General features: G+C 44.6%; 1 long non-coding RNA gene across 1 annotated transcript in view; it reads left to right on the forward strand.

Moving 5' to 3' along the window:
* Window positions 1–26,269, forward strand: part of LOC132391449 (uncharacterized) — a 28,077-nt gene extending 1,808 nt beyond the window's left edge. Inside the window, exons 2-3 of the long non-coding RNA XR_009511212.1 lie at window positions 19,378–19,439; window positions 26,022–26,269. This is a non-coding gene — a long non-coding RNA (uncharacterized LOC132391449). The remainder of the gene's footprint in view (window positions 1–19,377; window positions 19,440–26,021) is intronic.
* Window positions 26,270–27,249: the final 980 nt, after the last annotated feature.

Consider the following 27,249-nt stretch of genomic DNA (forward strand, 5'->3'; position numbering starts at 1 on the left):
TGTTGAAGAGGACACAAAACCCCAGACACAAATATTATCACCAGTGACTCTGAGAAGGGCAATCTAGTACAAGATCAAGAAACCAATGTGAAAAGATTTGAATTATATTTCACTTGACACAGTTAATGACAGTGACTTTGAGAGAAGGGACTAGAGTTGCAGAGGACTGAAGATAAAAGCTAGGTTGTTCATTCTGTTGAAAAATAGCAACAAATTTGAAAAAAAAGGAGCAATTGACCATGTTGGGGAGCACTAAACAAAGGAAAGAAAGATGAGTGATCAAGAATTAATCCAGGAACGAATGGCAGGAATCGAAGCTGAGTGATGCGACGATTAGAGAGAAGTTATGGCTGGTGTCAGGGGCGGTAGAGGTCAGTAGATGGCTCAGGGTTTGAGGGAGAAATCTATCGTAGCTGGAGTTAAAAGGTGGGGAGGAGCTTGTTCAAAGATTTACCTTGCTGAGAAGGATGGTACTGGAGGAATAGACTGATATAGATGTAGAGAGGGAACAAGCCATATGTACAGTATAGACCAGTGAGGACCATCATGCTCACTTTCTCCAGCTAGCATGAAGCCCAAACCATTATTTTTGCAGAGCTGAAATATAGCAACTAAATACTTTGAGCACAATTACAACAGATACAGCATGAAGTAATACGTTTAGGATGACCGACCTTGTATTTAGTCATGCCAGTTCTTTTGTCAAGAGTAAAGTGCATATAATTACCTGAGTGTTGAAGATTGAATCTTTGGATAATTACTCATACTTTTCAGTTCCTGGAACTGTAGGATGGTTTGAAATTTTTTTTGACTTTTGATCATTGGTTGGAGCAGAAGTTGCAGCTACCTGCTTGCTGCCTTCAATAATGGATGATCTATAATAGATACTCCTCCATTGTTTGACATCATAAGTAGCAATGGTAAAGTGGTTACAGACACTAGGTTGGTACAAATTTTCAGATATTATTGGGGGAATAGCCATCCAATAATCTGATGGGAAAGCAACAGAGAAAAGGTTTCCCTGATGGTGGTTGACATATTAGATATGTTAGCAAGTTCAAAGGGGACAATCAGACTTAGGCTATTGTCCTGTGTGTGGAATGGAGTGAAATGTTGCTGTTGAGCTGTTGTCAGTTCCTGGGTGAAGAGACAGACAGAGCTGAATACAAAAAGTGGTGACACTGGAAATATACAGTATAATATGTTGGTGAACCTACTAATGCCACAGGCTATGGCTAATGTGTTGTACAAGAATATAGCAAGGACATTTAAGGCATATATTTTAATCTATTGCCCTTCAGAACTTTGTGGATTTAACAATGGAGTGGCTATGTAGAAAATCTATCAATATAAAGATGGCATTTCAAAATATGAGGCAGTTTTGCCCAGGCACAAATCCATGGTGAAATCAGGGAGATAGTAATGACAGCATGGTTATCTTCTTTATCAAGTCTGAGTCAAGTCTGAAGCAGCTTCAGTAGAAACCATTAGGTCACCTGTGCAAAAGGCAAGAAGGCTGCAAGTCATTAAAAGTACAAAAGGGGACGATCTTGCCAGAATCAGGGGCATTGTCAAAGTACAAAGTTTAATATAAATTTATTACCAAAGTATGTATATATCAAGTACTACCCTGAGATTCATTTCCTTGCACAAATTCACAGCAGAACAAAGAAATGCAATAGAATCAATGAAGCACAAAATAAAAACAAAGACTGAGAAGCAAGCAATGCACAAAAGAAGACAAACTGTGCAGAACCAACAAAGCAAATAATAATAAAAAAATAAATAAATAATATGGCTTTTTAGAGAAGCTTGTGGCTGAGCCTACCAGGGCAAAGGCATTTCTGGATTAGATGTATGTAATGAACCAGTCTTGATTAGGGAGCTTAAGGTAAAGGAATCCTTAGGAGGCAGCGATCATAACACAACAGAATTCACCTGCAGTTTGAGAGGGAGAAGATAAAGTCAGATGTATCAGTATCACAGTGGAGTAAAGGGAATTACAGAGGCAACAGAGAGGAGTTGGCCAAAGTTGATTGGAAGAGGACACTAGCATGGATTAGAGCAGAACAGCAATGGCTGGAGTTCATGGGAGCAATTCAGAAGGTGCAAGATAGATACATCCCAAAAAAGAAGTGTTCTACAGGGTGAATGACACAACCATAGTTAACAAGAGAAGTCAAAAAGAGTATAAAAGGAAAAGAGAGGGCATTTAATATTGCAAAAATTAGTATGGTTTGGGAAGCTTTTAAAAACCGACAGAAAGCAACTAAAAAGTCATTAAGAAAGAAAATTGAAATGTGAACGTGCTTAGCCCTCTGTTCTACTCATTTAATATTTATGACAATGAGGCTAAGCATCGCTACAATCCATATTTAAGTTTGCTGATGACACCACTGTTGTTGGACGAATCAAATTTGGTGACAAATCATCATATAGGAGGAAGATTGAAAATCTAGCTGAGTGGTGCCACAACAACAACCTTTCACTCAATATCAGTCAGGCAAAGCAGCAGATTATTGACTTCAGGAGGAGGAAACCAGAGGTCTATGTGCCAGTCCTCATCGGGGGATCAGAAGTGGCGAGGGTCAACACTGTAAATTCCTCGGAATTATCATTTTAGAGGATCTGTCCTTAGCCCAGCACATAAGTGCAATTATGAAGAAAGCATGGCAGCACCTCAACTTGCTTAGAAATTTATGAAGATTCAGTATATTATCTAAAGCTTTAACAGACTTCTATAGATGTGCAGTGGAGGGTATATTGACTGGCCTGGTATGGAAACACCATTGCTTCCGAACAGAAATGCCTACAAATAGTAGTGGATGAGGCGAAGAATATCATGGGTAAAGCCCATCCCACCATTGAGCACATCTACATGGAGCCCAGTTGCAGGAAAGCAGCATCCATCATCAAGGATCCCACCGCCCAGGCCATAATCTCTTCTCATTGCTGCCATCAGGAAGGACGTACAGGAGCCTCAGAAACCCACACCACCAGGTTCAAGAACAGTTATTATCCATCAACCATCAGGCTCTTGAACTAGAGGAGATAACTTCATTCAACTTCATCACTGAAGTTTTTCCATAACATATAAACTCACTTTCAAGGACATTTCATCCAATGTTCTCAATATTTATTGATTATTTATTTAATTATTATTATTTTCCCTTTCTTTTTGTATTGTACAGTTTGTTGTTTTTTGGATATTGATTGTTCTTAATAAGTATTTGGCATCAGTTTTCACTGTGGAAGACACTAGCAGTATGCCAGAAACCTGAGTGTTTCAGGAGGTAGAATTGAGTGTAGATACTATTACTAAGGAGAAGCTGCTTGGGAAGCCGAACGGTATGAAGGTAGTCGATAAGTCACCTGTACCGGATGGACTACACATCAGAGTTCTGAGGGAGTTAGCTGAAGAGATCGTGGAGGCATTAGTAATGATCTTTCAAGAACCACTAGATTCTGGAATGGTTTCAGACGACTGAAAAATTGCAAATATCACTCCACTCTTTAAGAAAGGAGAGATGTAGAAGAAAGGAAATTATAGTTCACTGAGCCTGACTTCAGTGGTTGGGAAGATGTTGGAGTCTATTATTAAGGATAAGATTTCGAAGTACATGGAGACACATGATAAAATAGGCCAACGTCAGCATGGTTTTCTTAAGGGGAAATCTTGCCTGATAAATCTGTTGGAATTCTTTAAGGAAATACCAGACAGGATAGACATAGTAAAATCAGTGAAAGTTGTCCACTTGGATTTTCAGAAGACCTTTGACAAGGTGCCACGCATGAGGCTGCTTAACAAGATAAGAACCCGTTATTACAGGAAAGATACTACTATGGATAGAAGATTGGCTGACTGGCAGGAGACAAAGAGTATGAATAAAAGGTGCATTTTCTGGTTGACTGCCAGTGACTAGTGGTGTTCTTCAGGAGTTGGTAATGGAACTGCTTTTTCTCACGTTACATGTCAATGATTTGAATTGATGGCTTTGTGGCCAAGTTCGTAAATTATACAAAGACAAGTGGAGGGGCAGATAATGCTGATGAAGAAGGGATCTGCAGAAGGAATTAGACAGATTGGGAGAATGTGCAAAGAAGTGGTAGATGGAATATAGTGTAGGGAGAGGTATGGTGGAAACAATAAAGGCATAGACTATTTTCTAAATGGGGAGGAAATTCAAAAATCAGAGGTGCAAAGGGACTTGGGAGTCCTCATGCAGGATTCCCCAAAGGTTAACTAGCAGGTTGAGCTGGTGGTAAGGGAGGCAAGTGCAATCATTTAAAGAGTACTAGAATATACAATCAAGGATGTAATATTGAGGTTTTGTAAGGCATTAGTTAGACTGCACCTGGAGTATAGTTAGCAATTTTACCTTTTCTAAGAAAACATGTACTAGCATTGAAGAGAGTCCAGTAGAGGAAGGTACACAAGAATGATTCTGGGAATGAAAGGGTTAATGCATGAGGAGCATTTGATGGCTCTGGGCCTGTATTCCTTGGTGTTTAGGAGAATGGAGAGGGAGAATCGAATTGAAACCTAGTGAATATTGAAAGGCCTAGACAGAGTGGATATGGAGAGGCTGTTTCCTATAGTGAATGAGTCTCGGACCAGAGGGCACATCTTCAGGATAAAGGGACATCCATTTAGAACAGAGATGAGCAGGAATTTCTTTAGCCAGAGGGTAGTGAATCTGTGAAATCCATTGCCACAGACAGCTGTGAAGTCCAAATGTTCAGGTAAATTTAAATTGGTTGATAGGTTTTTGATTAGTCAGCAGATCAAAGGTTATGGGGAGAAGGCAGGAGAATGTGGTTAAGAGGGATAATAAATCAGCCGTGATGAGATGGTGGAGCAGAGTCAATAGGCTGAATGGTCTAATTCTGTGCCTATGTCTTATAGTCTTATGGTCTTATAATATTGAGAACGAGTTGTAGGAACCTCTTGGTCTCAGAACCTCCATTGTACAGGTCCAATGTTGTAATTGTTGCAGGGTGGGGGTACATCGGAGAGGGGCACCTAGTCCTTCAAGAAAGTTATTTCTGGTGAAGATCCTATTTCCGTTAGACTCAAGTGACAAGGAAATGGAACGGTACTGGTAGGATACAGTACACAGAGTGTCGTAGTCACACAGCATAAACACATGCTCTTTGGCCTAACTCGTCCATGACAACTTTGCATTGTGAGTTAGTCCCATCTACTTGTGTTTGCCGTGAAGCCCCCTGAACTTCCCCTGTCCATATCCATATGTATATGGCTTATAAATGTTACCAGTGTGCCCGCCTCAACCACTATTCCAAATACACACTGCATGATCAAGTCATATTCTGAAGAGCTGTAGATGAGAATGGTGATGAGAAGGACAGTACACTTAGGGCACTTTGCTGATCGAGGAAATAACTCAAGCGTGGTAGGGAAGCAGCAAGGGATTGGTGTGAAGATAGTAACTGCTGGTGAAGAATTGGCCCTGAACAAATACATCACCCAGCAGGTGGGCACCAAGTTGTTTCCAGTTTGCAGATGCAAGCAAACCAGAGTTATTGGCTGTAGTTCCAACAGCGTGGTGATAAATAACAATGGTTTGATGGCTACTGTAAACCTTTTGGGAAGTGAATAAAATCCAGCATAACAGTTCAATGAATATAAACAGTTCAATGAATATCCCCCGAAGCAATGATGTGGTGATCAACATTGAGAAAGGGATGCATCAATGTCAATGAAAATGGAACATAATAGCAATTCACCTGATGAGGAAAGTTACGAGTGGATTATGAGCAGAGATTAACAGTTAAGCATAAATTTAGGCTGTCAGAAGAGATGAATATTTAAATATGAGACCCACTTGGGAAGAGAAAAGCAGTTCGGGTGAATCAAGCAAATATTGACTGCTAAGGGGATTAGGCAAAGTTTGTGTGATATAACACCATGGTTCTGAATGGAAATACTTTAACTCCTGAAAGGAGTTTGCAATAACAGAGGACAACATGCATAAGGATAAAAGAGAATTTTCAGGTGTCATGGGTTGACAGTGTTGACTATTTTGGTGTCTGCCTGGGTGGATTTGGTACAGGTTTATTCCACTGCACCATGTGAAGAAAGCAAGATAATATGTGTTAATTGCAAAAGAGCTTGTGTGCTTGTGACACCAACATAAATTCGAGAAACAGACTCAAAGTAATGAGTTGACTGGAGAATTGGACCAGGATAAGATTACCCAGAGGGAAAGTTAGTCTGAGCCTTTGACTGATGAGGGACAATTCATTTAGAATAACCTGAATCAACAGCATTACTTGGACAGGGAGTTCTCAGATAAATGTGATCATTCAGAAACATTGATGTGACAATGGACACCACAGAAGCATGCCATTATACTCTTACTGCGAACAACGGTTATCTTAGATTTCCTGGTTAGGATCAGCTGCTACTGGTGACTTGTTCCTGTTGCCTGTACTCCATGGATTGCTACCTGTTGCAGTTGCCACTCTCATCCCTGTTTCAAGTCTGAAATAGAAAAGGTAAAAACTTGATATAGCTCAGATTGAGTCATTTTTGAGGCTTGCTAAGCAGAGAAAATAATAGATAGTTACTTTACATTTTAGAGCATCTTCTTAAAACTTAATAGCTTCTACAGGAGGTAGTTAATACAGTTTGATAATCCAAGAAGGGGATGTAGGGAGCTCTGGATAAAGGTAGTACTGTAGCGGTGTGCTACACGCAGCGCTAAAATTACGACACGGAGTCGGTAACTGCAGTCGAAGGAAAAAAACTTTATTCGAAAACTTCAGCCTCACTTTTAAGCCTCTGTCAACTGGCCCCCCGTGGCGCAGAGGCTCCAAAGCTCTGTGCTCGCAAACCCATGTAGACTATCTAATTGTGAGTCGGTTCGGATGCGCCAGGAAATGGGTCGCCACATAACCCCCCCCCAGAACCGGCGATACACCCCCCAATGTCCACAGTCTGGGCCGGAACCTGCTTGGGAGGTCGGCCTCTGCGCCGAGGCGCCGGAAACTCGGCCGGTTGCGCCAGGTCCACATGGGCCGGTTTGAGACGGTCCACCGTGAAAACCTCCTCTTTCCCCCCAAAGTCCAGCACGAACGTGGACCCGTTGTTCCGGAGCACCATAAACGGCCCCTCGTATGGCCGCTGCAGTGGCGGCCGATGCCTGCCCCTTCGTACAAACACAAACTTACAGTTCTGTAGGTCTTTGGGTACGCAGGTCGGGTGCCGCCCGTGCTGTGAAGTGGGTATGGGGGCCAGGTTACCGAGCTTCTCGCGTAGTCTGCCCAGGACTGCTGCGGGTTCTTCCTCTTGCCCCCTTGGGGCTGGTAGGAACTCCCCGGGGACGACCAGGGGCGCGCCGTATACCAACTCGGCCGACGAGGCGTGCAGGTCGTCCTTGGGCGCTGTGCGGATGCCGAGTAGGACCCAGGGAAGCTCGTCCGCCCAGTTGGCTCCTCGCAGGCGGGCCATGAGGGCCGACTTCAGCTGACGGTGGAAACGCTCCACTAGCCCGTTCGACTGTGGGTGGTAGGCAGTTGTGTGGTGCAGCTGAGTCCCCAAAAGGCTGGCCATAGCTGACCACAGGCTGGAGGTGAACTGGGTGCCTCTGTCGGAGGTAATGTGGGCTGGTACACCAAAGCGAGATATCCAGGTGGCGAGCAGGGCTCGGGCACAAGATTCGGAGGTGGTGTCGGTGAGCGGGACCGCCTCTGGCCATCTTGTGAACCGGTCCACGATAGTCAGGAGGTGCCGCGCTCCGTGCGACACTGGCAGGGGGCCCACAATATCCACATGAATGTGGTCGAAACGCCGGTGGGCGGGATGGAACTGCTGCGGTGGGGCTTTGGTGTGCCGCTGCACCTTGGCCGTCTGGCAGTGCATGCACGTTTTGGCCCATTCACTGACCTGTTTGCGGAGTCCGTGCCAAACGAACCTGCTGAAAACCATCCGGACAACTGTCCGGATGGAGGGATGCGCCAAGTTATGAATGGAGTCGAAAACGCGGCGCCGCCATGCTGTCGGGACGACTGGACGGGGCTGGCCGGTGGCGACGTCACAGAGTAGGGTCCTCTCACCTGGGCCCATGGGGAGGTCCTGGAGCTGCAAACCGGAGACTGCGGTTCTGTAACTCAGAATCTCCTCATCCGCCTGCTGCGCCTCTGCCAGTGCCTCAAAGTCTACCCCTTGGGAAAGGGCATGAACGGTAGGGCGAGAGAGCGCATCCGCCACGACATTGTCCTTACCCGAGACGTGCCGGACATCCGTCGTGTATTCAGAGATGTAGGACAGGTGGCGTTGCTGGCGGGACGACCAGGGGTCGGACGCTTTCGTAAACGCAAAGGTAAGCGGTTTGTGGTCCGTGAACGCGGTGAAGGGCCAACCTTCTACGAAGTACCTGAAATGCCGGATTGCCAGGTAGAGCGCCAACAGTTCCCGGTCGAAAGCACTGTACTTAAGCTCGGGTGGTCGCAGGTGTTTGCTGAAAAACGCCAGGGGTTGCCAGCGACCTGTGATGAGTTGCTCCAGTACCCCACCGACTGCCGTGTTTGATGCGTCCACTGTGAGGGCGGTAGGGGCATCCATTCTGGGATGTACTAGCATTGCGGCGTCCGCCAAAGCTTCCTTCGTTTGAACGAAAGCGGCGGCGGACTCCTCGTCCCAGGTAATGTCCTTGCTCGGACCCGACAACAGGGCGAACAGGGGGCGCATGATCCGGGCAGCTGAAGGGAGGAAGCGGCGGTAGAAATTGACCATACCTACGAATTCCTGAAGGCCTTTGATCGTGGTGGGTCGGGGAAAGAGGCGGACCGCATCTACCTTAGTGGGCAGAGGGGTTGCCCCGTCTTTAGTAATCCTGTGGCCCAGGAAGTCAATGGTATCGAGTCCGAACTGGCATTTGGCGGGGTTGATTGTAAGACTGTACTCACTCAGTCGGGCGCAGAGTTGACGGAGGTGGGACAGATGCTCCTGACGACTGCTGCTGGCTATGAGGATGTCATCCAAGTAGATGAACGCTAAGTCCAGGTCCCGTCCCACCGCGTCCATTAACCGCTGGAATGTCTGTGCGGCATTCTTCAGGCCGAACGGCATGCGGAGGAACTCGAAAAGGCCGAAAGGGGTGATGAGAGCCGTTTTGGGGACGTCGTCAGGGTGCATCAGGATTTGATGGTACCCTCAGACGAGATCTACCTTGGAGAAGATCCGTGCACCGTGCAGGTTTGCTGCAAAGTCCTGAATGTGCGGCACAGGGTAGCGGTCCGGTGTGGTAGCCTTGTTCAGCCTGCGGTAGTCGCCGCACGGTCTCCAGCCCCCCGTCGCTTTGGGCACCATGTGCAGGGGGAAGGCCCATGGGCTGTCGGACCGCCGGATGATCCCCAATCCCTCCATCCTCTGGAACTCCTCCTTCGCCAGTCGGAGCTTGTCCGGGGGAAGCCGCCGAGCGCGGGCGTGGAGGGGTGGGCCCTGGGTCGGGATGTGGTGCTGTACGCCGTGCCTGGGCATGGCCGCTGTGAACTGCGGTGCCAGAACCGATGGGAACTCCGCCAGGACCCTGGTGAAGTCGTTGTCGGACAGCGTGATGGAGCCGAGGTGAGGGGCTGGCAACTGGGCTGCACCCAGGGAGAACGTCTGAAAGGTCTCGGCGTGTACCAGTCTCTTCCTGGGCAGGTCGACCAGTAGGCTGTGAGCCCACAAAAAATCCGCACCCAGAAGCTGTTGGGCTACGGCGGCCAGTGTGAAGTCCCACGTGAACTGGCTGGAGCAGAACTGTAGCTGCACCTGACGGGTGCCATAGGTCCTTACTGTGCTGCCATTCACGGCCCTCAGGGGGGGACCCGGTGCCCTGCTGCAGGTGTCGTAACTCTTCGGAGGTAAAACGCTGATCTCAGCACCAGTATCGACCAAAAACCGGCGTCCCAACCTTCTATCCCACACATACAGGAGGCTATCCCGATGGCCAGCCGCCGTAGCCATCAGCGGCGGCTGGCCCTGGCGTTTCCCAGGAACTTGCAGGGTGGGCGACAACGGTAGGCTTCTGCGCCCCACCGCTGGTGGTAGAAGCACCAGTGTTCATTGGGCCGGGGGTTGGCGGGCTCTGCGGCCGGGCCTGGACTGGTTTGCTGCTGGGAGCGTGGCTGGGAGATCTGTGCGATGGACGCCCCGCTCACCTTTTTGGCATTCCACAGCAAGTCCGCCCGGGCTGCCACCTTCCGGGGGTCACTGAAATCCGCGTCGGACAGCAGCAGGCGTATGTCCTCGGGCAGCTGCTCCAGGAATGCCTGCTCAAACATGAGGCAGGGTGTGTGTCCGTCGGCCAGAGACAACATCTCATTCATTAAAGCCGATGGAGGTCTGTCGCCCAAGCCATCCAGGTGCAGTAAACGGGCAGCCCGCTCACACCGTGAGAGTCCGAAAGTCCTGAGGAGCAGGGCTTTGAATTCCGTGTACTTGCCGTCTGCCGGGGGCGACTGTACGAACTCCGCGACCTGGGCCGCTGTGTCCTGGTCGAGGGAGCTCACCACGTAGTAGTAGCGTGTGTCTTCTGAGGTGATCTGGCGAACGTGGAATTGGGCTTCGGCTTGCTGGAACCATAGGTCCGGGCGCTGTGTCCAGAAACCCGGCAGTTTCAACGAAACCGCATGAACAGAGGCGGCGTCGGTCATTTCTGGTCCAAAAATCGTTTGGACCGTCGGGGTCAGCAATTGTAGCGGTGTGCTACACGCAGCGCTAAAATTACAACACGGAGTCGGTAACTGCAGTCGAAGGAAAAAAACTTTATTCGAAAACTTCAGCCTCACCTTTAAGCCTCCCTCAACCGGCCCCCCATGGCGCATAGGCTCCAAAGCTCTGTGCTCGCAAACCCCCGTAGGCTATCTAATTGTGAGTCGGTTCGGATGCGCCAGGAAATGGGTCGCCACAGTACGTATAATGTCTGGCAGCTGCACTCTACCTCATAGGGTGGAAGGGCGTCACTGGTCCTCAGGCATCTCCTAAATCTCTCACGTCTGCCTCCAAGTGCACACACCACTACACCGCTTCAGCTGGGTGGCTAAACAACGTGAGGGGGTGGTGTTAGCACACCACCACTGGGCGAAGGACCTCGTCAACGAAGTCACTGGCCAGGGTGGATGAGTTCCCCGAAGAACTACAATGATCATGTGTTTGAGACCAGAACAAGCCACCAAGTTGGAGGATATTGGCTGTGGTCTGGCCTGGAGAGGGATGGGTGCCACCAGGCCTCATTAGCACATGAAAGTGCCCCTACAACCCATAAAAAGGCTTGCGGGATCCAAACCGAATCTCGAAAGATTTATTAGGCTTTCTGATCAGGAGGAATTTTGCCTTACTGAAACAGAGAAATGTTAAGATGCCATAATTTTCAAGGGTATCGTAATGCTTGTTATCTCTCTTTTTTTGTCCCTTGGTGTTTCTCTATTATCTTGCTCCATATCCTTCCTTTATGAACACTATGACTCATAATGGGGCAGAGTTTCCATAAACACTGCTGGTATACAGGCAATTTGCCGAAGTTGCCACCCTTCATATATAAAGTGGAACAGTTGGTATTGAAAGGCTGCAGAACTAAATAACATGCTTTTAGTAGAGAACCTTGAGAATAGCAGCAGTCAATAGCAGCAGTCCAAACACATTTTATGAAAGTCATGTTCTCACCCAACACTCAATTATCCAACAGAAAATACAAACATTTTTCATTTAAGACACTGGAAGTAATCAGGAGTGGAAATTCTCACCATGTCCCAAAGCCAGACTGTGCAGGACAGTTACACAACTCTCTTGCACATCCTGGTTAAGATCAGCTATTTTAGCGTAGCTATTTTAATGTGTACACAAGGTCTTTCAAATTTAATCTCTGGGAGAAATTTAATTATGATCTCTAAAAATATTGGCCATTTTTTGTCCAGAAGGATACCACTTGAAATCAAAATGCCAGATGTCAGCACTAACAATAGCCAGCATTGCCGTATTGAACAACTGGCATTTTGACACTTATGGTAACCAACAGTGTATCCCAGATACCCACAAGTGTTGTCAAACACAGAAGTTGGGATAATCACTGACATATTCCGAGGACCAAGTCTGGCAGTCTGCTCTATTGCTGGACTCTTAGCAGTGGATCTCAGTCCTATTGAGATTCGTTAGTATGAATAACGAATTCAATTTGAATTCGTTGAAATGAGCAGTCAAAGTTTCGGGCTGAGACCCTTCGTCAGGACTGCAGTCAACGTTTTGGGCCGAGACCCTTCGTCAGGACCCTGCAGTCAACGTTTTGGGCCGACCTGCTGAGTTCATCTGGCTTTTGTATGTTTTGCTGGGGAATTGCCTTTTACATACTGGACCTGCTTGAACCTGGCATCAGACACAGAGCACCATTGACTTCACTGAGGATTGTAAGGCAAAGAATTAGAAGGCAGAGGGGAAGTTAAGGTACTGAATTAAAGCAATTTTGATTTACTGTATTGTTTAATTATTTGTAACTGTTTTAAGCTTTTTATTTATCTTTTAGTTTCAAAAGGATGTTAGTAATTTTAACTCAAAGACATTTAAAAATGACAAAAACAGCAAATTGCTTTCACAGTTGGCAGATCTGAGATCAAAGCAAATGCCAAAGGTTGTCAGAAAACTTTCAGGAATGAGGGCTTCCTCTTTGCATTGTTGGATGCTGCGTGAACCATTTAGCTAGAAGTCCCAATGCAGAAGATTAGCAAGATACGCCATCCACACCTGGACCAAGAGTGTAGTTTAATATGGTTGGCATCTCTGGGCAGGGGCAGTAGGCCACATAGTCTGTCCATTGCTTGCAAAGCAATCATTTGCTTAGAAATGGGAGATGTTAGTTCACCGGTTGACTTTGAGATGATACTTTTGTGGTCTGATATTTATTTTCCCACATGTCAGATTGATAACATTCCATAGGTCTTTGGTTTTATATCATACTGGTATGAAAATCATATTTTAATGCAGTGAGGAAAACTGGTCTTTCTTGTTTGTTGTTTAATTCCACATGAGTAAGAGATCTAAGACATGGACAAAGGAATTGAACGAGAAAACTGTTGATACGGGTAAAGAAGGAGCACTTAGGAAGTTGTGTACTGAGTGATGCATTGCTAATGGTATTTCTTTGAAGTGAGCCATTTGCCGTTTATACCTCATTACAAGTGATGTGAGGATTTTTTTACTGCTTGCTGGCACTTACAACAAGAAGTGCAGGTTTTGACACGTGTACTGGTTAACATTATGTTTTATTGGGAAGTGTTTAATCCCTTAAAGTATAGAATGATCAAAATGTAGTTACTTAAATTTGACAGGAGCTTGCAATCTTTTTATTATTAATTTCAGTGATTCAACTGAATATGTATTATTATGGCTGAGAACTGCTGCTTTCCACTTTCTTTTTTTCATTACTTTTTAACAGCTATGCATTTTTCTGCACCTGGGATGTGGTTTCATGACATCCATAAATAACCACTCAGTATTATAAGTCAAGGCACTGAATTTTGGGAGCTCTTTCATCACAAGGAGACATCACAGCCGAACTAAACACACTTGTCTTTCAATATCCACAGGTGCAAGTCTTTCCAGAAGGAATTGTAAGATAATGCATACAGACTACAAACTGGTTAATGCTGAACCACACAGACCACAATCTCTGTATTCAAGCCAGGCAGACCATAGTTTCAATATTGCTCCTTTTGCAATACAGTGGTGCAGCTGGCAGAGCCATTGCTTCACAGCTCTACTGCCTCCTCAGTTCCGACCCCCACTACTGCCTGTGTGGACGTTCATGTTCAACCCCTGTGACCGCACACATTTCTTTCAAGAGCTCTGGTTTATTGCCGCATCACTAAGAGGTGTGTTGGTAGGTGACTTGGCCATTATAATGCGAAGGTTGAATGTTGTTGTGGACCAAAAGTAGTCTGTTTCTGCTCTGTACAACACCATAACCATGGCTTTTAAACTCTTCCCACTGAGCAAAAGAAAGGTGTTTGAGCCATGGATGTTGTTCAAGAGAAAAACTAAAATGCTCTATCGAACTGACAGAGGTCAGATCTGTGAGGAAGTCAAATGAAATTTGAAGCTTTTGGCCTTGAAAAGACCAAAAATTGATTTTAATGAGATTCTCTGTGAAATTCAAAAACTAAATCCAGAACATTGGGTCAAATCTTCCATTAATTTTCAGATTGCTTGCTCTTGGACTACATTTCCAATGTTTTCCACTTTGGTCCAGTAAACTGCCATCACATGAGCATGGCCTAGTGTAGAGGAGGCCTGGTCAGCCCAGAACTCACTCCAGTGCAAGAGGCCACCGCTGCCTCAACATCGATGACCTGTCCCTTACTTCACTGGAAGTTAAAGATGTCACTGAAACTGAATATTTGTGAATGTCACTCTAAATTTCACAAACATTTAAAAACAGACTGTGGCTATTTAAAATAAAAACAGTTAAGACAATTACAACTATTAAAATACTCAAAGATTAACAAGAGTCACACACATAAAGTAACTAAATACATTTGATCCAACTAAAATAAATCAAGTGAAAAGGTCTCCTTGTTTTCTTGTCTTTAGCTATTTCTTTACATCGCTTCAAAGGGCACTCCATCAAGCCCATCAGCGAACAATTTCAATGAGGAAACATGAATCAGTCCCTCAGAGGCCCTGGTGTCTAAGAAGAAAACCCAGCAAAATAATTCTAATTAATTTGTTAAATTGAGTAGAGGAAAGAAAAATGTCCAGGAGTTTCTTCATGCAATGAATGATCAGTAAATTGAGTGATCTCCTGGACTGAGAGGTCAAGATGAAAATCTTGATTTAACTTAAGAGAAGGTTGGATATTGTAACAGTGGTGGGGGGGATGGGACGTTGTTGGGTCTTCCTGACTGAGTAAAATTAGATGGTGCTATTCATTTACATATAACTTGAAGAGTTTATCTTACAAGTATTGTGGTGTATTATATTGCTCCTTCATTCTCAACAAACTGCAGCTGATGATAAATCAAACCCCAAGCTTATGAAAACTTTATGTTCCAGTGGGCTTGTTCACTTTGACACAGGTACAGTAGCCCATTGAAATGAATGAGAAGAACTGGCTGCTGACAAGACTAGGAATCTTTTTAATTTGATTTCATTTAGTTGAGTTAAATACATTTAGTTACGTTACATTTGTGCAGAATGACTTACCCACTAAGCATGAGGGATCTCGACAGCTGTGGCATGGCTTGAATGCTAACACCTCCTACAAAGCTAAAACCAAGCAAGATATGTGATAGTACGGTTTCATTCCCAGATGAGCTCAATTCCTTTAAAGCTTGCTTTGACCAACAGAACATGGAGTCACCTTCACAAACTCCCACAGCCCCTGATGACCCTGTGATTTCAGTCTCTGAGGCTGACGTGAGAGCATCCTTCAGGAGCAAGAACCCATAGGAAGCGTCTGGCCAAGTTCTGAAGACCTGTGCTAATTAATTGGCTGGAGTGTGTACTGGCATCTTTAACTGGTACCCCTCTGCTTCAAGCAGGCTTCACTCATACTGGTGCCCAAGAAGAATGTGATAAACTGCCTCAAAGGCTATTGGTCAGAAGCACTTATATCCACTGTGATGAAATGCTTTGAGAGGTTGATCGTGAAACATATCAGCTCTTGCATGAGAAGTGACTTGAGTCCGATCCAATTTGCCTGCAATCACAAGTCAACAGCAGATATAATTTCATTGGCTCTTCACTCATCTCTGGAACATCTGGGGTCGGTGAAGGTGCATACATCAAGATGCTCTTCATTGACTATAGCTCAGTATTCAACTCTATCATCCCCTGAAAAGTAATCAATAAGCTCCAAGGCCCTAAGCAAACTTATGCAAACCTATGCAAACTTGCAGACCCCAGTCAGTGCAGATTGGCAACAACATCTCCCTCACCATTACCATCAGCACAGATGCACCTCAAGGCTGTGTGCCAAGCTCTACTTGCTTTATATTTATGACTGTGATGCTAAGTACAGCTTGCTGAAGGTACCACTGTTGTTGGCCAAATCAAGGGTGGGTGATGGATTGACATATGGAGGGAGATTGAAACTCTATCTGAATGGTGACTCAACAACAGCTTCTCAGTAAAACAGCTTCAGTAAACCAACAACATTAGTAAAACCAAAGAGCTACAGGAGGGAAAAAACAGAGGTTCATGAGCCAGTCCTCATTAGGGCATTGGAGGTTGATAAGTCAGTAACTTTCAATTCCTTGCCATTATCATTTCGAAGGATCTGTCCTGGGACCAGCAAGTAAGAACCATTATAAAGATATCTCATCAGTGCCTCTACTTTCTTAGAAGTTTGCAAACATTTGGCATGTCATCTAAAACTTTAACAAACCTATAGATGCAGACATGCACAATAGTGGTTGGTTATGGCCTGGCATGGAAGCACCAATGCCCAAGAGTGGAAAAGCTTATGAAAAGTAGTGGATACAGACCAATCCATCGCAGGAAAAGCCCTCCACGTCACTGAGCACATCTACCAGGAGCACTGCCGCAAGAGAGCAGCACCATGACCACGAAACTCCTCCATCCTTCTTCACTGCTACCTGGAGCCTTTGGCCCCGCACCTCTAGGTTCAGGAACAGTTATTACCCTACTACTTTCAGGCTTCAGAACCAGTATGGATAACTTAGAATATAGAAGAGAGAACATAAAACATAGAACAGTATAGCACTGGAACAGGCCCTACTCACTCCAATGTTGTGTTGAACCGATTAAATTAATCAAAAGGCCAATTAAACCAATCTCTTCTGTCTGCACAACATCTGTACCTTTACAATCCCCTCACATTCATGTGTCTATCTAAACATCTCTAAAAGTCTCTAATGTATTTACTTCTACCACTTCCCCAAGCAATGGCTTCCAAGCACCCACCATTTTCTGTGTAAAAAAAACGTGACCCTGACAATGTGGCCTAACTAGAGCTTTATAAACCAGCAACATAACTTCCTGACTTTTGAACACAATGCCTTGATTAATCAGGACAAATACACCGCATGTCTTCTTAACCACCTAGCAAAAAGCTATGAACTTAAACCTTAAGATCCCTCTACTCATCAAAGCTACTAAGGTTCTTGCCCTGAACAGTGTACTGTCTCTTTACATTTGCCTAACAAAGTACAACACTTCACATTTTCCCAGATTAAACTCCATCTGCTGTTTCTCTGCCCATATCTGCAACTGATCAGTATCTCGCTGTAATCTTTGCCTGCCTTCTATGCTATCCCCAACAATCTCTGTATCATCTGAAAACTTACAAACCCACCCATCTACATTTTCATCCAGGTCATTTATAAATATTACAAACAGCAGAGGTCCCAGTACAGATCCCTGTGGAACACCCGGGCCTCCAGCTGGAATATTTCCTTTGACCACTACCCTCTGTGTTCTATGAGCAAGACAGCTATGAATCCAAACTTCACTCATCTCAGCACTGAGATAATTCCACAGCCTATGCACTTTCTTTCAAGGACTCTGCAACTGAATCAAGGACTTGCCAATTCCCCTTTATCAAATACTCACTGAGCAGTTACTTTGAAGTTCATGATGTAGATTTTATAGGTAAAGTTTTGTTGTATTTACTTGTTGTTTTTGAAATTACTATTACACTGCAACTCATGTTCTCAGTATTAATTGTTTTTTTTGTATTTGCATAGATTGTCTTCTTTTGCACTTTGTCAGACTTTGTGTGTAGTTTTTAATTGATTCTATTGTAGTTCTTTGTTCTATTATGGATGTCTGCAAGAAATTGAATCTCAAAGAAGTATATGGTAAAATATACTAATTTTGATCATAAATTTACATTGAACTTTGAACTTTGAGTACAATAAAACATACTTTTATCTGTATAATTCAGTGAAATCCATTTGTATATGAGGCTGTTTACTTTCTTTGAAGGACAAGGTTTTGTATAACTATATCTACATCAATGATCTGGACAATAATATGGTAAACTGTATCTGCAAATTAGAGGATGATTTCAGGATTGGGGTGTAGTGGACAGCAAGGAAGACTATCAAAGCTTGCAGCAAGATCAGGACAAGTTAGAAAATTGGGCTGACAAATGGCAGATGGAATTTAATGCAGACACGTGTGAAGTGTTGCACTTTCAAATGAACAACCAGGGTTGGTCTTACGTGTTGAACGGTAGGGTACTGTGGAGTGTGGTAGATCAGAGGGATCAGGGAATACAGATCCGTAATTCCTTGAGAGTGGCTTCACAGGTCGATATGGTTATAAAGAAAGCCTTTGGAACATTGGACTTCATAAGTCAAAGTATTCAGTACAGGAGTTGGGATGTTAAGTTGAAATTGTCTAAGATTTTGGTGAGACCTCATTTGGAGTATTGTGCCCAGTTTGGTCACCTGCCTACAGGAAAAATATAAATAAGATTGAAAGAATGCAGAGAAAATTTACGAATATTGCTGGGACTTGAGAACCTGAGTTATAGGGGAAGGTTGAATAGGTTATGACTTAATTCCCTAGAACATGGTAGTTTTGATAGAGGTACACAAAATTATGAGGGATATAGATAGCACGATTTTTCCACTGAGGTTGGGTGAGATTAAAACTAGAGGTCATGGGTTAAGGGTGAAAGGTAAAATGTTTACAAGGAACACAAGGGGAAACTTCTTCACTCAGCGTGTAATGAGAGTGTAGAATGAGCTGCCAGAGTGGGATGGATGCAGGTCCAATTTCAATATTTAAGAGAAATTTGGATAGGTACATGGATGGGAGGGGTGTGAAGGACTGTGGTCCGGGTGCAGGTCAATATGACTAGGCAGATTAATGGTTTGGCGTGGACTAGATGGACCGCAGGACCTGTTTCTGTGTTGTAGAGTTCTATGACTCTGTCACTCTACATGCTATTAAAAATTAGCTCATGAACATCCAATGGAGCAAAAAGTAGATGCAGGTTCAAGTTTTACTTCATGTTTGATTCAGCCATGTCACATGACAAAGCTTCATTAGTGGAGATACCTTGCTGAGGTTGCAACATCCCAAAGGCAAGGACAGAAAACAGAAATGGGGTCAAAAATAAGTTGGCTTTGGTTGTTCTGATGACCAGCAGCATAATTCACCAGAAGTGTCTGAAAGTTACTGTCACAGCAATCAGATAGAAAAAAGAGGTTTGTGTAAAAAAGGGAAAAAATATTATTTTTCCTTCCCTGTGGAAGTAGTGTAAAACACTGAAATATGGAATTTTGTTCGCTTGCTTGGAAAAAGATAACATTCCTTATTCCTTTGCATTCATATCGTGAAATGTTCCTGCCAAGTTTTTCATTCCCATTGCTGATCATTATTGAATGCACTGTTTGTTATTTTAGCAGGTGAGCTTGGGCAACACGCAGGCCTGGATTTAAAGAGTACAGAATACTGAGATCATTGTGTGAGTTATGCATTTGGTGTGTTTCTTCCATTATAAAGTAGCTTCATAAGATTTTCTTCACCACACTTACAGTTTGACCATTAGATTCTGGACATACTGGAAGTGTAGTAAAGAAAATGAACATGAATGTTGTATTACGAATGAAAGGAACCTATTAATGAATGTTAACTTCAGACATTATGATTCTGGAATACACTTTACCATGTTTAAAGGAGTACCAATATTTTTAAAAGCATCTGTGAAAAATTCTGTTTATCCATCTTCTATCATTGAAGAACAAATTAAAAATAATTATTTTTTATTGTGAAACCAAGGGATGATTTATAATATGTACATTACCACAATAATAGAATAAGTTCTGCCCATAAGATATAGGAGCTAATGCAGGCTGCATGAATTCTTGAAACGGCTCTGCCATTCTGTAAGTATATGGTTTATCCTCCGTGTGCATTGCACTTTCCTATTTTATCTCTGTCTCTTGATCCTCTTAATGTTAAACATCTATCACTCTCAGCCCTAATATACTCAATGGATGGGCATTCACAGCCCTTTGGAAACTTCCACTCCAAAGACTTGCAACCCGCAGAGTAGCTGAGTCTTCCCAGGAGCTTAGTCTTGAATTAAACTGGACTGTATGGAGAAAGGAGCTCATGAGTGTATAGCCATACCTAATAATGACAGATAAGGAAATGTTCAGCAGAAAATGCAAGTCAATGTTTAAATGAGAGGTTTCAACACTCTTTCCTTCTTATTTACATCTTTCTGATAGGTAGCTGTCCAAAACTCTAAGTTAGGCCTCATCATTGAGTTTTACAATTTCAGCATAACATTCCAAATCCACACTCAATACTTTGATTTATGAAGGTCAATGTTCAAAAAGCTTTCTTTATGACACTATCTACCTCTGATGCCAATTTCAAGGGATTATGGATCTGTAATCCCAGATCACTCTATTCTACCAAACTCTTCACCACTCACGATGTAAAATCTACCTTAATTGGTCCTCCCAAAATGCAACAGCACACATTTGTCTGCATAAACTTCTATCTGTCATTTTTCAGCCCATTTTTCCAGCCGGTCCAGATCCCTCTGCAAACCATGGTAGTCTTCCTTGCTGTTCACTACACTCGCAATCTTGGTGTCATCCGTAAATTCGCTGATCCAGTTAACAACATTATCATCCAGGACATTAATATACAGTAGATGACAAACAATAATGGACCCAGCACTGGTACGTGTGCAGAAGGCAGGAATACCAGGCTTCCCGGGATGCCTTGAACACACTAGTATGATATGGCATACCATCCAGGAGTCGAAAAGGTTGAGAAGAAATCTGGCTGCAGTTTGGCTTGATCATGCAAATGCGTGCGGTTTTGTTCCCCATGCCCTGGTTGAGTTTGTGATGGAATTCCTGTGGATTCCTGCTAAGGTGAGCAGCTTCGTTATGCAGTACTACAACGATTTCCAGATGAGGTTTTCCACTCAGCAGAGCTAGGTGACAGAGCTTGGATGTTGGAATCCCAATGGGATGTGCAATTTCACCCATCCTTTTTGTGTTTGCCATGGAGTTCATAGTGAGAGCTGCAGAATCAGTGGGACCAGGTGTTGCACTTGATAGTGGAGGGGAATTACCACCAATACGAGCATTTATGGACAATCTCACCCTTTTGTGTCCCAGCATGAAGGCAGTGCAAAGTGTACTATCTGGACTCGAGGAGCTAATGGATTGGAGAAGAACGAAGTTCAAGACCGAGAAGTCAAGGAGCCTTATTTGTAGGAGAGGAAAGCTGGTAGACTTTCATTTCACCCTTTGTGGAGAGGAGATTCCATCCATTCAGGACCAACCAGAAGAGCCTCGAGTGATGGTACACAGAGGAGCTGAGAGACACCAAGAGGGTTCAAGAGACAGGAGAACAGATCAGCAGAGGTCTGATGTCTGTCGACAAGTGTGGCTTGACTGCCAGGTTGAAGTTGTGGTGCTTGCAGTATGGACTGATGCCACAGATAATGTGGCCACTTACTGTCTATGAAGTGGCAATATCCCATGTTGAGTCAATGGAACAGAAGATCAACAAGTATGTGAAGAAGTGGCTTGGAGTACCGAGCAGTCTCATAAAGGTTGCAATCCACAGTAGCCAGACAAAGCTTACCATCCCAGTGCGATCCCTTGTTGAAGAGGTCAAAGTAACCAAGGTAAGATCCTGTCATCAAGTACACCTAGTCGGATGTGAGATCAGGCAGGAAGTGCAGCCCGGGCAGCAGTTGATGAGGCAGAGTCTAGAAGACTGAAGCACAAGGAGACGGTTGGGGCTACCCAGCTGGGCTGCCAGGGACTTGGATGGACAACCCACAAGTGGTGGTCATCTTCTACAGGTAAGGAGCGTTGTGAGCTTGTAATGCATGAAATACGAGAGCTAGAAAAGGAGAAGAGGTTAGCTAAAACAGCTGGCCTGGCCAAACAAGGGGCTTGGACCTGGTTGAACAATGACATCTATCTTGGAATATCCTGTGGCAGATGGAACCGCTCCGCATTTCTTTTCTATGCATAGCAGCGTACGACCTGCTCCCAACACCTGCCAGCCTCAGCACCTGGTATGAAGATAAGACAGACAGCTGTGCTGCTTGTGGTGAGAAGTGAACACTTCAACATATTTTGAGTACATGCAGAGTCAATCTTTCCAGCGGCATGTACACTTGGAGACATAACAACGTTCTCAAAGTTGTAACAGAAGCGATTGAGCAGAGAGTACTGCAGCACAACTTGTCTCATGCCCCATGCTGCACAGAACATCGCATATCATTTGTGAAAGAAGGCTCCAAGTCAAGAGTGTACAGCGCAGGCCCACGATCAAGCATACTTTCTTCAGCCAATGATTGGTGTGTCAAGGCCGACCTGGATGGGAAAGGCAGTTTTCCGGAGCAAATAGCTTTCACCACATTGCATCCAGATATAATCGTCTGGTCTGACACCAGTAGAGAAGTGGTTATTGGTGAACTCACAGTCCCCTGGGAAGACAACATTGATGAAGCCCATGAGCACAAGTTAACCAAGTATGCAGAATTAAGATCAGAGTGCAGAGACAGAGGGTGGACAGTCTCATGCTATCCATTCGAAGTTGGGTGCCGTGGCTTTATTGAAGTGACTGTGTGACCTTGGCTTCACTGGAAGAGAGATCAAGTCAACCAGCAGGGCTGTAGCTAAGGCTGCAGAGGCAGGTTCATCATTGGTGTGGACCAAGTATGTCCAGAGGGACAGATAATCGGACAGTGTATCTATCTTTTGTAAACTCTTCAGTAGCTGCATAGGTACCTGAAGAGTAGACTATCTGTTGGATGGAAGTGAGCAACAACTCTGATAGAGGCAGATGCCAAGTTGTTAAGCTCCTCAGTGGGAGGTGGTGCTTTAGCACTGCTGGCCCACCACCTCGAGGGAGTCTTGATCATAAGCGGGCCGAAACTCCTGAAGACAGGTGGCAGATCAACTGATGATCCCACTGGTGACAGCACAGGACAGTTAACATCTTAGTCCACGTGCACTTTCAATTCAATTCTGTGGCACACCACTTGTTACAGGTCTCCAGTTAGTAAAGTAACCATCTACAACCACTCTCTGGCTCCTCCCATGAAGGCAACGTCTAATCCAATTTATAACCTTGTCTTGAATATCCAGTGAGGGAAGCTTTTTCATCAACCTCCCATGCTGGACTTTGTCAAAGGTCTTGCAAACATCCATGTAGAAAACATCCACTGCCTTGCCTTCATCAATTTCCTTGAAAAACTCTGTGATAGGTTAAGCTTGATCTACTGTATCACACAAAAAGCCATGTTGGCTTTCTCTAACCTGCCCCTCTCTATTGGATACCATCCAATAACTTACCCAATATGATGTCAGGCTCTCTGGCCTATAATTTTCTGGCTTATTCTTAAAGCCTTTCTTAAACAACCAAACAACATCAGCTATCCTCTAATCCTCTAGCACCTCACCCATGGCTAAAGATGTTTTAAGTATCTCTGCTAGGGCCCCGCAATTTCTACACTTGACTCCCACAAGGTCTGAGGGACCACCTTGTCAGGTCCTGGGGATTTATCCACCCTAATTTGCCTCAAGACAAACACCTTCTCCTCTGTAATTTGTATAGAATCCATAACCTCACTGCTACTTTGCTTCAGTCCTATAGACTCTGTATCCATCTCCAGAGTAAATAAGTCCATTTAAGATTCCAGGTAACTTCCTCGAAAAGCTCTATAAGATTGGTTAGACATGACCTACCACGCATAAGGCCATGTTGACTATCCATAACTCCAAATACTCATATTTCCATTCCCATAGAACACCTTCCAATTACTCACCCACTGCAGGTGTTAGGCTCACAGGTCGATAGTCCCTTGGCTGATCCTTACAGCCTTTCTTAAACAACATTAGCTATCCTCCACTCTTCTGGCCCCTCTAAAAATGTTTTAAATCTCTCTGCTCGGTACCCTACAATTTCTGCACTAGTCTCCCACAGGGTCTGAAAGAACACTTGGTCAGGTCCTGCATATTTTTCACCCTGTCTTGTCTCAAGACAGCAAACTCCTCCTCCTCTGTCATCTGTGTAGTGTCCTGTATCTTACTGCTGCATTGCCTCTCATCTGGAGACTCTGTGTCAATCTCCAGAGTAAATATAGATGTTAACAATCCATTTAAGATCTCCCACATCTCCTTCAGCTCCAGGAATAGATGACTACACTGATCTTTCAGAGGAACAATTTTGTCCCTTGCAATCCTTTTGCTCTGAATAAATCTGTAGAAGCCATTGGGATTCTCCTTCACCTTGTCTGCCAGAGGGAATTCATGCCTTCTTTTAGTCTCCTGATTTCCTTCTTAAATGTTCTCTTGCATTTCGTATATTCCTGAAGTAACTCATTTGTTCCTGCCTGCTTTTGCCTCCTTCTTCTTTACCAGGAACTCAATATCTCTCCAAAACCCATTATCCTTGCCTTTTATTATGGCAGGAACATACAAACTCTGTACTCTCAAAATTTTACTTTTGAAGGCCTCCCACTGACCAAGTACTCCTTTACTAGAAAACTGTTCCTACACCCTTCATCTCTAGTTTAAACACCCTGTGCAGCAGTAGCAAACTTCCCTGCTAGGCTATTAGACCCCCTGCAGTTCAGGTGGAAACCATCCCTTTCTTACAGGTCGCACCTTCCCTGAAGACAGCCCAATTATCCAAAAATGTAAAGCACTCTCTCCTGTACCAACTCTACAGCCACACGTTAACTTATGATCTTCCTATTTCTAGCCTCGCTAGCATGTGGAATAGGTAGCAATCCTATGATTACAATCCTAGAGAACCTGTCCTTTAATTTAGCACCTAACTCACTGAACTCACTTTGCAGAGCCTTGTTACCCCTCCTACGTATGTCACTGGTTCTGATTTGTAGCATGACTTCTTGCAGCTCATCCTTCCACTGAAGAATGCTGTGGACTCATTCGAGTTGTCCCTGACTCTGGTGGTAACATACCATGGAGGTAACATACCATCTGTGAATCTTGTTCTCTTCATTCTATTTCAATGAATTCACATTAGACTGTTAAGTCTCCATTTACAGGTGGCCTTTATTCTAATGTTATAAAAGGTATACTAATGAGAAAGTTGATGCATAGGATTTGATTCTTCAAACTTTTCTACGTTTGCAGAAGGTTTCATTTGAATGGAAAAGAGCAAATGTAGCAAATAGCTAGTTAGCTTTACATCTGTCACAGAAGTAAGTTTTAAAAGCCATCACAAAAGATGTTGTAGTGTGTCACAAAGGGAAATTTGAAAAAATCAAAGCTCCTGGTGGCAGAGGTAATACTTGTGTGGATAAAAGGTTGGTTGTGCAATAGGAAAGAGAAGGGCATTTATAGATCTCTTTCTGGTAGGCAAGATGCAGTACTTGATGTACCACTGGGTTTGAGCTGGAACCTCAGCTATTTGCAATGTACTGTATACAACTGTCATAAGGGGGACAGGAGGCTGGACCCTAGTGCAGGATGCAGGCACTGAAGTACCAGGGGCAGGATGGGAACAACTAAACGATAGACAAGATGAGGTGACCGTGGTGTGCATGAGGGACATGACAGTCCAAGTGATTCTGGGGTTTTGGGAGAATCAGAGTTCAGGCAAGGCAGGATCCCAGAGTTCGGGCAAGGTTTAGGAGTTCACTGGGCAGGTCGCATAACTCCTGTGCAGGGTTCAGACCTCCCAGGCAGGAACACAGGGGCCTGAGCAGGTTGCAGGACACCTGGGTAGGTAGTAGGGCACAACCCGTTGACAGTGAGAGATAGGTAGGGGCAGAGACCTCTGGGCAGGCTGCATAACTCCTAGGCAGGGCCCGGACCTCCCAGGCTGGAACACAGGGGCCTGAGCAGGTCACAGGGCACCTGGGTAGGTTGCAGGGCACAATCCATCAGCAGCAAGGGATGGAAAGGGACAGAGTCCCCCACCAGGCAACAGCAGTCCAGCCAGGCTTGCCTGACAGAGGCAAGGGAGAGGAAGGGAACTAGGTCCAGGGTGACTGCCAGATTTACTCAAAGAACTCATCTTTAACCAGGGGAACTCCAAGCCAGGGCAGCAGCCGCCACCCCCAACTCCACTCAGTCCCAGAGCCCCCTATATACACCGCCAGCCGATGGGCATCAGGTGTGCCTCCTTGAGTCCAAACAAGCCACGAGGATCCACAGGTGTGACTAATTGAGCTCAAGGGTGAAAGGAGGGACGTCTACAAGACCCAGAGTCCAGAGTCCGTGAACTGGATCAAGAACCGGAATGCGGGCTCGAACCGGACCATAACAGACATGGACCAAGGCATTGAAGGTAACGCTGCTGAATTTGCTGATGACATAAAGGTGGGTATGAAAGTACATTATAAAAAGCACGTGAAGAAGCTATAGTGGGATAGAGATGGAGTGAGTGGGCAAAGATTTGTCAAATAGAGAATAATAGAGAAAATGTGGAATTGTCCATTTTGTATGGAAAACCAACAGAACTAAAATTATCTGAATGGTGAGAGACTGCAGAGGTCTGAGATACAGAGGAATCTGGGTGTGCTGGTGGATGACTTGCAAAAGATTGTGATGAAGTACAGCAATAATTAAGGAAGTTAACAAAATATCATTGTTTGTTGCAGAAGGAATCGAAAAAAATATAGGGAGTTTACGCATCAGTTATATAGCACATTGGTGAGATCACATTCGAAATATTCCTTGCAGTATTGGTCTGCTTTTTGTAAGAAAATATGTTAATGCATTGGAAGCATTTCAGGGCAGATCTACGGCACCGATAACTGAGCTAGCCATTTTGTGAAGCATGGACATGCTAGGCTTATTGCAAATCAACTGTGAAAGAATTAGAGGGATTTGATTGAAACATTCTTGTTGGTTCTTGAGAGAGCCCTTCTATTAGTCGGGGCTGAACATAGATCGTTCGTCCTAGTTGTCTACGTTCAGTCGATACGCTGCCAGGGCTGCACAATATGGAGAGCCCATACAGAAGGCTCCCTCTCTCCATGCAGCTGATGAACCCAAAGGAATAGCAGGGACTGACACAGTTTGGCACCAGCGGCCTCGCAGGAGTTGCCAGTCTGCATTGAACTCGATGTTGGATTGCCTTCAGCTCTGGATTTGTCATCAGGGTTTACACCCGAAACCTTCCTCATGAATGGGTCTAGCTTTGTAGCCAGAGTTTTCCTTCTCCTAACAAACCTCATCTGCCCGAATAGGGGTTCTTAATAAGGTGGATATATAGAGCAAATATATCTTGTTGAAGAATCTAAGACTAGG

This window comes from Hypanus sabinus, chromosome 3 (genome assembly GCF_030144855.1).
Source record: "Hypanus sabinus isolate sHypSab1 chromosome 3, sHypSab1.hap1, whole genome shotgun sequence".
Taxonomy (NCBI): domain Eukaryota; kingdom Metazoa; phylum Chordata; class Chondrichthyes; order Myliobatiformes; family Dasyatidae; genus Hypanus; species Hypanus sabinus.